Genomic DNA, 14,930 nt, shown 5'->3' on the forward strand with positions numbered 1-14,930 from the left:
TTGACTTCCTCAGGCAGGCTGTTCCACAGGGTAGGGGCCACCAGAGAAAGCCTGTGTACGGGCTGCTGTTGATTTCACCCATGTGCAGGCTGGCACCTGCAAGAGACCCTGTTCAGATGAGTGAAGCGGCCATGGAAGGACATAAGGAGGGAGGCGGTCCCATAGATATGCTGGACCAAGGCCGTGATGAGCTTTGTATGTAATAACTAATACCTTGAGCTGAGCACGGTAACTGAGAGGTAGCCAATGGAGTAACCGCAGGATGGGGGTGATGTTCGAGCTCCTGCTCACTCCTGATAATAGTTGAGCCGCAGCATTTTGCACCAATTGGAGCCTCCTAATTAACTTAGATGAGAGACCAATGTATAATGCATCACAATAGTCAAGTTTTGATGTTACCATAGCATGGATCCAGGTGGCCAGGTCGGCCGTGTCGAGATAAGAAGCCATTTTCCAGGCTAGAGTGAGGTTGTAGAAAGCATTTTTTGTGGCTACCTTCACTTGTTTTCTAGTAGTAGCACTGGATCCAGTATAACCCCTCGGCTCTTAACCAAGTCTGCAAGGGTCAAACGAACTCCATCGGAAGTGGGGAGTACAATGTTTTTCAAGATCTCTGCTTTCCCAACAAGCATCATTTCTGTCTTGTCTGGGTTCAATTTCAATTTGTTGTTTTTCAACCATTTCACCATGGCTGTCAGGCAGCAATCTAAGATTTCTGCTGCATCCTGAGGGGACCTGGATAGCGAGATACAGAGTTGGGTGTCATCTGCATATTGATGACATCCAACTCCATAGCTGCGAATGAGTTCTCCTAAAAGTTTTACATAGAGGTTGAATAACATGGGAGATAAGATTGTGCCCTGTGGAACCCCGCAAGATAGTTCCCATTCTAGAGATAGTTGATCTCCAATGGCCACCCTTTGAGTTCATTCCATGAGAAATGATTTAAACCAGTCCAGGGCACATCCTTTGATGCTCACTTCTGTTTCTAAGTGCCTCAACAGGATGGCATGGTCTACTGTGTCAAAGGCTGCAGACAGATCCAGGAGGAGCAATAAGGAAGCATGACCTTTGTTTATATTCAGATGGAGATCATCCACTAATGCTACTAGTGCTGTCTCTGTACCATGCCCTGGTCTGAATCCAGACTGGAAAGGGTCCAGAGCGCTAGAGTTTTCCAAGAAGATCTAGAGTTGGTCAGCTACTGCTCTCTCAATCGCTTTGCCCAGAAAGAGCAGATAGAGACTGGGCAATAATTGGTCTCATCAGTTTTGTCTAGAGATGTTTTTTTTTAATTAGCAGACAGATAACTGCCTGTTTGAGTGGCTGGGGGAAGGACCCCTGAGTTAGCAATTGATTTACAATCAAGTAGTTCACTTGTGATCTTGACTTGATTTTAACAGCCAAGATGGGCAAGGATCGAGCACACAAGTAGTGGTTTTCATTCCAGGATCCTGTTAAGGTCTGTCATTGTAATTGGTTCAAAGCAGTCCAAATATAGGCCAGATGGTGTATTAAGCATTTCTTCTATCTCGTTTGTATTGCAGCCAGCATCTAGATCAGAGCGTATTGGTGCTATTTTATCAGTGAAAAACTTAGCAAAGGCCTCACAGCTAATTGTCTGTTCTTGGGTGTGTGAGTTCAGATTGGGGTTAGGGGTTAGGACACAGACTGGGAAAACCACATGGACTGCCGGTTCATGGTCCATCGATTTTCATGGACCACGGACCACGAACTTTTAATGGACCTGCCCGGTTCACAAACCAGTTCATCAGTTCGTGATTTGTCACTTCCAGGGGCCCTGGCTCTGCCCCTTCACACCCAGAGAGCCAAAACTTGCAGAGAATCTTCACCAGCCTCTCCTCCAGCCACCCTCCAAGTTTTGTCAAGATTGCATTTCAGATGTCCAAATGACAGACCCCCCCCCCCAACTTGCTGTGCAAGTTGGCCCATGACAAACCTTCCCAGTGGGACTTATTTCTCGACCCCCTCTTGTTCGCAGCGCGAGAGACGCCCCAGGCCTCCCTCGGGTATGCACCGTTCGATCTGGTCTACGGCCGCCGGCTCTGGGGGATTTTGTAAGTGGTGGAGGGAACGTGGGATCCCCCAACCGGAAGAGGCCAGCCTACCCGCCCCGGAGTACGTTCAGCAGCTGCGGGACTGGCTCCAGATGGCCCAGTAGGCCACCCGCCAACACCTCCAACACACCCAGGTGACCCAGAAGGCCCGGTACGATCAGGGAACACAGCAGCAAGAGTTCCATGAAGGAAACCGAGTCCTCGCCCACCGGCGTGTAATGGGGATGGGGGCGACTGGAGATCCCTGGCAGGGCCCCTACCCCGTCTCCAAAGTGCTCGGGCCCCTGTCTTACGTGGTCCAATGCGGCCCCTCTCCCCGCCACCTCAAGAGGCTCCACATAAATGACCTCGAGGGGTGGCACGAACGGGGGGCACCTGAGTGTCAGCTGGCCGAGGACCCCATCGGACTCTGGGAGGGATGCCTCCCCTGGGAACCGACAGAAAGGGAGTCTGAGGGCCCCCTCCTGGATGAGGACCTAACACCGGACCAACGGGCCCAGGTCCAGGCCCTACTGCAGGAGGTCCCAGGCTGCTTCTCCCGCGTGCCAGGGTGCACAAAGATCATGGCCCATGCTATCCCCACCCCCGCCGGCCACGTAGTCCACGGGGCGGCGGCGACTTTTCAAATGCTGGTGGACACAGCCCTGGCCCCGTGCCGGGCTTTCACGACGGTGTATATTGATGACGCCCTGATATACAGCCCCGACTGGCCCACCCATGTCCACCACCTGCGACAGGTGCTCCACACCCTCCGCACCGCTGGGCTCAGAGCCAACCCCAGCAAAAGACGAATCAGCTTCCAAGAGCTGAAGTACCTAGGCTTCTTGGTCGGGCGGGGGCAGATCTGACCCGTGCTGGACAAGGTCATGACCCTCGAGAGGTGCCTCCAGCCCGTGTCCAAGCAGCAGCTCCGCCGGTTCCTGGGCCTGGTGGGCTACTACAGCCGCTTCATTCCCCACTTCGCCAGCCTTGCCAGCCCCCTGACCGACAGTCTCTGGAGGGACCAGCCAATGCGGGTACGATGGACCCCCGAGCGAGAAGCGGCATTCAAGGCACTCCAGGGAGCCCTCTCACGGTCTCCAGTCCTGAAGAACTCCGACTTCTCCTGGCCGTTTCTGGTCCACATGGACGCATCAGCCTCCGGCCTGGGCACGGTCCTCTCTCAAGAAGTTGATGGCCAGGAGCACCCCATAGTGTTCATCAGTCGGAAGCTCCAGGACGCCAAAAGGCAATACGTGACGGTGGAGAAGGAGGCGTTGGCTGTGAAGTGGGCCGTCAGAGCATTGAAATACTACCTGGACAACAATCCCTTCACCCTTGTTATGGACCACGCTCCCCTCTTATGGATGGCCCGCATGAAAGACAGTAACAGCCGAGTCCTAAGGTGGTACCTGTCTCTTTTGCCTTTTAGTTTTGTGATTTGCCATCGGCCCGGACGGGACCATGCCAACGCCGACTACATTTCGACGGTCTTCGAGGACGAACCTGCAGGAGCCGCAGACCTAAGGGTGTGTGTGTGTCTGGGGACGGCTCAGCTGCCGTTCCCGGCCTGCCCACCCCCGGGCCCAACTTTCCTCCACGGCCCGGGGGTGGGCAGACACGGCCAGGGAGGTCGCAGCCGGACCCGGGACAGCCGCCGCCGGGTCTGAGCGCGGCGGTGCGAGGCCTGGAGCCAAAGCGGCAGGCAGCCCGAATACGAGTGGCCAGGGGAACGACGGCCTGCCACCGTCCTCCATAAGAGGGGACCACGCTCCTCTTTTATGGATGGCCCACATGAAAGACAGTAACACCCGAGTCCTAAGGTGGTACCTGTCTCTTTTGCCTTTTAGTTTTGTGATTTGCCATCGGCCCGGACGGGACCATGCCAACGCTGACTACATTTCGACGGTCTTCGAGGACGAACCTGCAGGAGCCGCAGACCTAAGGGTGTGTGTGTGTCTGGGGACGGCTCAGCTGCCGTTCCCGGCCTGCCCACCCCCGGGCCCAACTTTCCTCCACGGCCCGGGGGTGGGCAGACACGGCCAGGGAGGTCGCAGCCGGACCCGGGACAGCCGCCGCCGGGTCTGAGCGCGGCGGTGCGAGGCCTGGAGCCAAAGCGGCAGGCAGCCTGAATACGAGTGGCCAGGGGAACGACGGCCTGCCACCGTCCTCCATAAGAGGGGACCACGCTCCTCTCTTATGGATGGCCCACATGAAAGACAGTAACACCCGAGTCCTAAGGTGGTACCTGTCTCTTTTGCCTTTTAGTTTTGTGATTCGCCATCGGCCTGGACGGGACCATGCCAACACCGACTACATTTCGAGGGTCTTCAAGGACGAACCTGCAGGAGCCGCAGACCTAAGTGTGTGTGTGTGTCCGGCGACGGCTCAGCCACCGGCCCCAGTCTGCCCACCCCCGGGCCCAACTTACCTCCAGCTCGGCAGGACCCAGGCTGACACGGCCAGGGAGGTTGCAGCTGGACCCGGGATGGCCACCGTCGGGTCTGACCGCGGCGGCGCAAGGCCCGGAGCCAAAGCGCCGGGCATCCCGAAGACGAGTGGCAGGGGAAACGATGGCCTGCCGCCTGGCAGCGCCCAGGCGAGGGAGAGGTGAGGGCACACCCGCTGGCACCAGGGAAGCGGCAGCGGAGGAGCCAGAGGCCAAGGAGCATGGCCCACCACGGGCCCGGAGCCGGCACAGCTGCCGGGTACCACTGCGGCCAACAGTGGCAACGGGCTGCCAAGAGCGGCCAGGAGGCGGCCGGAGCCCTGCCAAGTGAAGGCCCCATCCCCGCCGACAGCAAAGGGAGCATGGCAAGGTACAGTGCCCCAACACACCCGGTGCCTTCCAGGGCCTGAGGGGCCAGCGTCCTGCCCTGCCCCGGCCAGAGCCAACGGGGAAGGGGGGCAGGACGCACGAGGCCCTACCAGGGCCTGGGGTGGGGGGAAATGGGTGTGGCCAGCAGTGGACCAGGTGATGGGATTGGTTTGGGGGGGAGGAACATAGGAAGGAGGAGGGCAGCAGGGAAGAGGCTGCCAGTATAAAAGGGGGTGGAAAGCCTCTGGCCAGGGAGGAGAGAAGTGGAAGCCCAGCCCTGCAGTAAGGGCTCGTACAACCCAGGGACTGGAAATGCCAAGAGCCTGCCCCTGACCGCCAGTCCCCTCTGAGGCCAAGAGGGAGGCAACCCTCCCTTTTCCCAGGCAGCCAGCGGCCCAACCCGCAGCAACGCGGCAGCCGGGAGACTTGGAACTGCCCGCGCATCAAGGGTGCCATGGAGCAGCAGCAGGAGGAAGTGCCTATTGAGGGGGGTGCTCACACATATGTGGCCGGCAAAAAGCTCCTAGCTGTAATAGCAGAGAAAATTAGAAAGCAGGGAGGCATTTATGACTTTGACCGGGAGTCCTTTAAGCAAGCCCTGTATGCCGGTCTGAACTCACATACTAAAATCACCCTGGGCTCCATGGATTTAATTAACACCTCATGGCTAGAAATCACCAAAAAAATTAGGACAGTTGCAGACCTCCTCAGAGAAACTGGCACCCTCCATGCTAAATAAAACCCCCGAATCTAAACGCCCAGAGCCAATTCAGGTGGTGACCTATGCAAATAATGGCCCCCATTCACAGCATAGGAAAGAGGGAGGCTACCGCTACAATAACCAGCCCCGAGGAAACTGGGGAGAGAACAGAGACCAGCCCCGGGATTACCACAGGAACTTCTCCCGGGACCACTACAAAGATCACCCCAGGGACCACCCCAGAGATCAGTTTTGGGACTGGAATGCTGACAGTGGGAGCAGCCACAATTGGGGAAGCCAGCATTATGGCTCCAATTCTGACCTCCCCCCGCACTACAGGCAGCCAGACCCCAAACCTGCCCCACGGTACAGGCAGCCTGAGCCTGACTACCCTCCGAAGTACAACTCAGGCCCTGCCAGCCAACACCGGTTCTTTGGTTCATGGCAAGAGCTGAGTGCCCCTCCAGAGCCTGCCCAGCCCCACTCTTCCCTGCCTCCTGCTTGGGATGAATACAGGACCACAATTTGGGCCCAACTTAGAGAAACTGGAATGGACAAGCTCTTTATTCAGCAGGAACATCACTAAAACACTGGCGGCAAGCCGCAAATATTTATACACAACTTCAACCCCCAAACCACGCTCCAGCTTTGTTAACACCCAATAAGAATCACATAACTAGAAACCCTTGTTTGCATTAACTATATACATTGTTACTTATTTACAGCATAGTGATTGGTCTTTACTGTGCTGTTATGATTGGCTGCTGCCAGCACTAAACAACTAATGACAATGCAGACTTCAGGAGCCTTGTTTGTGATAGAAGCTTGACCAATACATAACACTCCTCCCCGCTAAGTCAGAGTTGACCCCTCAGCAAATTTAGTCCCTTAGGTGGCAGGGAGGAACCCAAACCCGCTGGGAACATCGCAAGTCAGCTGGAGGCAGAGGAGAGTTCGAGGTTGGCGGTTCTGCCAGCTGCACTACCAAGGTTGGCCCATCACACAGTTCTGAGTCGCTCTCAGGAATAGTGCTTGCCTCTGGACGCTGTACGGTTGGTGTCTGAGGAGCCAGTGGTGTGATTTCATTGTCTGTCTCCTGTGCCACGGTGTTTCATGGGACACTGGCCATAGGCACACCTTGCCGGCCATCTGCGTCGGAGCTGGTCCAAGTGGCACTGTAGCCTCCTGCCATTGACTGTGACGATAGCATACAACACGGGTCCGGTTGCTCCTTCTATCGATGATGGCACCCACACTGGACCCTCGCTGTAGTTGTGGGCGTAGACCAGATCTGGCTGGAAGGTCCTCACCTCTCCATCTGGCGAGGGTTGCTCTTTGGGGGATAGGTCGGGGTGCAGCTTGTCCAGCGTGATTGTGAGCCTTCTGTTCATGAGAAGCTCGGCTGGGCTGTGGACTGTGGCAGAGCTGGGTGTGACATGTAGCTGTAGCAGGAAAGCAGCCAATTGTGCCTGCCAGTCGCCTTGACTGATTCTCCAGAGGCTGTCCTTGGTCATTCTTACTATCTGTTCCACTTGCCCATTGGTGGATGGGTGGTACAGGGCTGACGTGACTTGCCTGATTCCATTGTCAGCCAGGAACTGCTGGAATTCTGCCACTGTGAACTGCACCCCATTGTCAGACAACAGAGTGTTGGGCAACCCGTGTGTTGCAAACAGCTGATGGAGGGCTCGAATAACTACAGCAGTGGTCATGGCGGAGGCAGGAACAACCTCTAGCCACTTCGAGTACGAGTCCACGATAATGAGGAACGTTTGTCCCTGGAACGGTCCGGCAAATCTAGGTGGAGTATGGACCATGGTGGAGTCTGGACCATGGTAAAATCTGGACCATGGTGGAGTCTGGACCTGAACTGTAAAATCCTGAATAAATCTAGGTGGAGTCTGGACCATGGTCAGAACCAAGTTCACACACAGTCACTTTAAAAGGCAGTTTTCAATTCCTTTTATCAATATCCTGCACTGTAGTTCCTGTTTGCATCAACTATATACATTGTAACTTATTTACAGCATAGCGATTGGTCTTTATTGTGCTGTTGTGATTGGCTGCTGCCGGCACTAAACAACCAATGACAATGCAGACTTCAGGAGCCTTGTATGTGATAGAAGCTCAACCAATACATAACAGTTTTGAGGGCTAAGATTGGCTGCAGAACGTCCCCGCCCTCCCTTGCAGACTGGGTTTTTTTTGTCTGGCAGGCAGAGCTGCCAATCAAAGTTTTGAGGGGTAAGCTTGGCTGCAGAACTTCCCCTGCAGAGATGCCTATTAAGTTTTTAAGGTCTGCCAAAGGTCTGCGGACGTGCCCTCCATTGCGTAGGGAATTGATAGATCGATGACAGGATGTCTGGACTCACAGACAACAGACCAACCGGCCCAGATGGAGCAAAATTCGTCAAAAAGGCGAGTCCACGACTTGTGTGTCCACGAACCACAAACTGGGCTGGACCATGCAGAATTTTGGTCCATTTTCTGGACCGTGCCCATCCCTAGTTAGAAGGTGTCTAGAAACCCTGAACAATTGGGACGGTCATGAAGTAGCTGATGCAATGGTTGCTGAGAAGTAACGTTTCTTTGCTGCTTTCATTTTCATTTCATAGATCCTCCAGTGTGTTCTGCAGCAAGTTCCATCAGTTTCTGTGCGTGTTTTATGCCAGAGTCTTTCTATATGTCTTCCAGCCCTCTTCAGGTCAGCCAGCTCCGTGGTAAACCATGGTGGCAGCTTCCATCCCAAGGGCTGGAGGGGTTGACGAGGAGCAATGGTGTCAATAGCTTCAAGGACCTTTGTGTTCCATGCTCCTACAGCAACTTCTGTGGAGCATGCGTCTGGAATTCTAAAATCCCCCAAGGCATTTTGGAATTGGAAGGGTCTATGAGCCTTTATGGGTGAATCATTTTAACTGGACCAGTCATGTCTCTGTATATCCATGCCATGTTTGCTTGTTTATTCTGTCACTGATGCTACAGTATATTGAATGTCTAATGTCTAACCTGCTGTATTCTCTCAGTAGCCATGTTCTTTTCATATTATAACTGTTATTCCTCCAGCCAGGATGGGCCTCCTGTTGTCTTACAGAACTATGCATCTCCGAGCTAGAAACGACCTTGGAGACTCCAAATGCTTGCCTTTGTTACTTTGCCAGATGCTGGGAATTCAGTATTGTGTACTTACTGCTTAGCCATAACTATAATGGGTTCTCACAGAAACAGTGTACTCCTGCGCGCCAAAATGTAACCGTTGCTGGAATGCAGGAAAACTCAAGCATAATATTGACCTGTTGTTTTGCATTATCACTTCTACCAAGCTCTATGACAAAGATCAGACCTGAACTGTAAAATCCTGAATAAAGCCTTTTCTATTAGAACCAATGCGTGTTCACTGGAGAGAGACTGAGGGATTTGCCTGCCAGGAACTGACATTTTGGTAGAAGTCTCCTTCTTTCTCTCTTACCACCCGGCTTCTGGGACTAACTACTGACATCATGTCGTCTGAGCCAAACCTGGAAAGAAGGAAGCTAGAGAGACTTTTAATATTGTTTGGATCACCCTCCTTGCTGAAGTTGGAGGATGAGAATATTACAAATACCCTGAATTCCAGACCTCCTGGAGGAGGTGGAAGAACCTGAGGAGCCTCCTGATGCAGGGAGGGTGGATGAGAATTCTCCAGTTGGAAGTCACGGGGAAAAGCGTAAAAGCAGCTGGCCCCTAACGGATCCCCCAATGGGGAAGCCTCGCTGGATGAGACGCCCGAATGGAGACGGAAGCTCGCTGTCAGGGGATTCCAGCAGGGGAGCACCCCTAGAACTTGAAGTGAAAAGTGGATCAACACCACCGTCCACCTCGACCTCTGAAGAGGAGGATGCTGAGCCCAAATTGCAGGAACTGAGGATTATGTGAGTGGAGCTGGATGAATTCTGGCAATACATGGGGCAACTGGTAAATGGTCTGCAACAGATGGTGTGCGAAGCAGCTACCACTAAGACCCAGACAAACCCTACCCTTACAGTGAGGATAACTACCAGGGTGACCATTCAACCACTTTTGAAGGTGACATTGGAGACGAGGGACCCACCAATAAGATGGTTACAAGAAACTGCAGCAACTCCGTTTCGAGCTGAGCCATCGATAACCAGAAGCAGTGGGGGGCCATTCACCGCCCCATGCCAAGGGGAGTCGGCCGTGAAAAGTTTCTTTATTGAGGTTCGAGACGCCACAATCTGGATTACAAATGGGACCTTCTACCACACATCAGATTGGATTACAAGTACCTCCAATTGGGAGGTTACAACAGGAGCCTCTTCAGAGGAAATAGGAAATTCCAAGAGCTACTCAACCAGGGCTGCAGCTGTAGATAAACCCCGGACCAATCCCTGTAGCGGCACCTCTAACGGTTCCTGATCAACCCCAGACAGTATCGAGGAGCACACTGAGGCTGCCCGCATCGCAGGGACTACTGTCCTCAAGGACCCTGGGGTACCTCAGAGCGTAAGGACATTTATGGCCCTGGTCCCTCGTTATGCACCAGTTTGGATTCTGATGCAACAACCGAGGGCCTGGCCACTGCAAACTCTCCACTCATGACACTTTCATGGGGGGGGGGTGAGTCCCTATCATCCCGGACTGGGACCTCAAGGTGGGGGTCTCCAGCATGTCTCCCAACTGGATGGCCAATCCATCCCACACCAGGTCCTCAAACCAGCTGGACGTGCGCAGGGCCGGATCTAGCACTCCCGGCACCCGGGGCAACGCTTGCCGGCCCTTGCGCGCGCGCACAGCGCGTGCATGCTCCTGACGCGGCATGATGATGTCATTTTGATGACATCATCATGCTGTGCGCCGGCAGCAGCGCGGGGGGCTGAGAAGCTGCCCACGCCATTCACTTCAGAAGCGAATGGCACAGTCGGCTTTGCAGCCCCCCACGCTGTCTTTCGCCTGCCCCGTGGGACAGGGGGCGACCAGCTTGCCGCACACCCTCTGTCCTGCAGAGCAAGCAAAAGGCAGTGCGGGGGGCTGCGAGGCTGTCCGTGCCATGCGCCTGCCCCGCGGGACAGGGGGTGGCTGGCTGCCCCCTCTCCTGCGGGGCAAGCGAGTGGCATGGGCGGCCGTGCTGCCCTTTGCCTGTCCTGCAGGACAGGGGGTGCGCTGCAAGCCAGCCGCCCCCTGTCCTGCGGGGCAAGCAAAAGGCAGCGTGGGAGCCTGTGAGGCTGCCTGCGCCATGCACCTGCCCCGCGGGACAGGGGGCGGCCGGCTGCCCCCTGTCCTGCAGGGCAAGTGAATGGCATGGGCGGCCGTGCTGCCCTTTTCCTGCCCTGCAGGACAGGGGGTGCGCGGCAAGCCAGCCGCCCCCTGTCCCGCGGGGCAAGCAAAAGGTAGCGCGGCTGCCCATGCTGCCGCCTGCACGCTCTGGGAGCTGCTTCCGGCGCCCCCTCCCTGGCGGCGCCGGGGGCAGACTACCCCCCTGTCCCCCCTTTAGATCCGGTCCTGGACGTGCGGTCCAGGGACATCTCAAGGAGAGGGACACCTTGCACATGGCATACCTCTGACGGGGCCGGGGTTGGAGACAAATTTTGATGGGGCCCCAGAGAAACTAGGATTCTTCACCACACAAGCCTTGGAGTTCTTCCGGACCTGGGGCCACCTGTTCCCCAATTAACCCAGTTGGGTCAGTCACTTGGGATCCCATCTGGAGAGAGCTGCGGCCGCTTGGTATGTAACCCTGCACGAAGTCAATGCACTTGAGTTGGGATCTCTAAATACTTTTATGCAGGCATTGAGAGCCCAGTTTGAAGACCCTCTGGAAGAGGAAAGGGCCAGAACCAAGCTCAGATTGATCCAGCAAGGACAATGACCAGTGTACGAGTATGCAGCGGAATTCAGGCGGTATGTGGCCAAAATACATGGCTAGACAGAAGGGATGAAGATAGAATTTTTCCGGGATGGCCTAAGCACAGAATTAGTCATGAAAGCCTTAGTAGAAGACAACTCCGGTACCCTGGTGGGATGGATCCAACTTGTGTGAAAAGTTGAAAACAGGAATCACATAGTAAAACTTCTCAAAGCATGGCAGCAAGGAGGCTCCCAACCGGCACGTGTGAGTATGGAGGCAAAGAACAGACCAGACCTCAGCTCCCAAGCCCCAACAGGAGAGAGGAAGTTGCTCTGGCAACAGGGCCAATGTATTCATTGCAGGGGTTCTGGACATTTTGCAGCCAAGTGTATCAACGGAAGAGGCCACATGGGGAATCCCCAACTCCAGATGAGGTGGCACCACCCACAACTCCAACGCTGGGAAAAGCTCCCCTGGCACGGAGTAGATGCGAACCCGGGCTAGAGGTTGTGGAAGAGACCGTTGAAACACCCTTGGGAGAGGGGAAAGAGCAAGCCACCCCACGACGGAAAAACACAAATGGCCTGCCGTAAAAAGGTCCCGACAGCAGGTCTCAGTTCAGCCGACACCGAAGGTGAGACACAAAGGGCCCCTACTTTTTATGCCAGTGACTTTAGTAAATCCAAAGAAGGGGACACACAGCCACGTGCAAGCATTAATAGACTCGGGCTGTGGTCGAGACCTGATAGCCCCTGCACTAGTGACAGGATTGAGATTGGATGTAACCGAACTAGAGAAACCCATTGTGTTTGAACAAATGGACGGGTCCCAAATGAAAGGGGAACCTGCTAACTATCAAACAGACCCACACCCATGGGCATGGGAAATCACCGGGAATCCAGGACTTTTATAGTAAGCCCAGCCACTACCTACCCTTTGGTACTAGGTATCAGATGGCTGTGGGATCATGATCCCCAAATCAACTGGAAAAAAGGATTGCTGGTGTTCGAGAAAGGGGAATGTTGAGCACATGGATGGGCTTTGGAATGGGGCCAAAATGCTCCCCTCTTTAGAACCAGTGCTGCTCACCCAGGAGCAGATAGAACAAATCCCCACAGAATATCGGGACCTAAAACAAGTGTTCGAGGAGGACGAAGCCAATGAGCTCCGCTCCCACCGTGCAACGGATTGCACCATCCAACTCATCCCAGGGGAAAACTCCTAAAAGGGAAACTGTACTCAGTGAACCAGGAAGAGTGGAAGGAGCTCAGAGACTTCATTGACAAAAATCTGGCACGAGGATCCATCTGCCCAGCCAGCTCCCCCCATGCCACTCCCGTCTTGTTTCACAAGAAAAAGGATGGGGGACTGAGATTCTGTACAGACTACAGAGGGATAAATGCCATTTCCACATCAAACTTATACCCCTTTCCTCTCATCAAGGAGTTGCTAAGCATGGTCGCCCAAGGGAAAATCTTCTCTAAACTGGATTTGAAAGACAAGTACTTCCAGGTAAGTTTTTTGGGAAGGGGATGAATGGAAAACTGTTTTCAACACCCCATTGGGGCAATTTGAATACCATGTGATGCCTTTCGGTCTCCAGGAGGCCCCGGGAGTTTTTATGAATGTAATTAATGAAGTACTGCATGAACACCTGTAGAAAGGTGTGGTTGTTTACCTAGACGACGTGTTGATCTATTCTCCCGATAAAAAATCATATGTCGAACTGGTCAGAAAAGTGCTAAAAGCCTTAAAAGACAATCATTTGCCTGTAAAGTTGTCCAAGTGTGAGTTCCATAAAGAGGAATTGGACTTCTTAGGCTACCAAGTCTCAAGGCAGGGGTTGAAAATGGACCCACAGAAAATCCAAGCAGTACTGGGGAGGGAACTTCCCAAAACCAGGAGACAGTTTCAATCTTTCCTGGGATTCACACACTTCTACCGCCCCTTTATAAAAAACTTTGCCCAAATGTCCCTGCAGCTAACTGACTTACTCAAAACCAAAGGGAAAGGGCCACAAGGGGCAAAACCAAGTGCAAAATTAAATTGGTCCCAAGAATGCCAGGAGGCATTTGATCAATTGAAAAAAGCGTTCATCTCTGAACCGGCTCTGCAGCACCCAGATGAGAACCGTAAGTTCATTGTGCAAGTGGACGCTAGTGATGTAGCCATGGGAGGAGTCTTGTTACAGGCAGATGATGCAGGAAAGCTCCATCCCTGTGCTTTCGTGTCCAAAAAGTTCTCTGAAACTGAACACCATTGGGCGGTCTGGGATAAAGAGATGGGAGCTATTAAATTAGCTGTCTACATGGAGGCACTGGCTAGAAGGAGCGAAGGTGCCGTTTGAAGTATGGACTGATCACAAAAACGTAGAAGCTTTGTGCAACCCCCGCAGACTAGGTGCTAAGCAACTGTGGTGGGTGGAGTTCTTCTCCAAGTTCAACTTTACATTGAAACACCTCCCTGGCAAAACACATTTCTTGAAGAAGCTCTTTCGCGCATGAGCCAACATGAAAGCCAAAGGGAGGAGGTGATTGACATCATGTTTTCACCCACTCAGTTGGAAGGGGCAGTAACCACCTGCAGCCGAGCACGAAGCCAACCCCCTCTCCTGCCTGACCTCACTGAATGGAAGGAGAAAGTTAAGGCAGAAACAAAAAAGGAGGGGGAAGATGTACCCAAAGCCAATCTGAAAGAAGGGAAAGATGGCAACTGGTGCAAAAACAATAAATTGTACATCCCTGCTAGCCTTAGAGGAGAGGTACTGAAATAATGCCATGATTCTCCGTTAGCTGGGCATTTCAGATATTTGAAACCATTACAGCTGGCGCAGAGGCAATTTAGGTGGCCAAACATGAGGAAAGACATTTCCCAGTATGTGTCTTCTTGACAAATCTGCATCATGGGAAAATCCAGAAAAGGGAAGCTCCCAGGATTGCTACAGCCACTAGAAACCCCTGTCAGACCCTGGTCGGTAATCTCGATGTACTTTATCACCAACCTACCCCCCTCCAAGGGGAATTCTGTAATCTGGGTGGTGGTGGATTTGTTTTCCAAACAAGCTCATTTCGTACCTTGCACCACCATCCCCACAGCAAAGAAGCTTGCAGCTTTGTTTATGCAGCACGTCGTCCAGCTGCACTCATTTCCTAATAAGGTCATTTCCGACCGCGGAGTACAATTCATTGCCAACTTCTGGCGAGAGCTACTCCAAGTAACAGGAACTGAACAAGGACCTAGCTCCACCCATCATCCAGAGACTGACGGACAAACAGAAAAAAACTAACCAAGTGTTAGAAGAATTTCTAAGATGCTACATTAATTATCAGCAAGATAATGGGAGTGATTTTCTGGGTTTTGCTGAATATGCATATAACAACTCAGTCCACAGTTCCACAGGTGCATCCCCCTTCAAAATAGCACAGGGCTATGAAGGAACAGCGATGCCTTTTGCTCAAGCCCCCAAATCTCAACAACCAGGAGATCTGGGGGAATGGTGGACTACTCTAAACA

The sequence above is a fragment of the Eublepharis macularius genome, chromosome 12, assembly GCF_028583425.1.
Source record: "Eublepharis macularius isolate TG4126 chromosome 12, MPM_Emac_v1.0, whole genome shotgun sequence".
Lineage (NCBI taxonomy): Eukaryota > Metazoa > Chordata > Lepidosauria > Squamata > Eublepharidae > Eublepharis > Eublepharis macularius.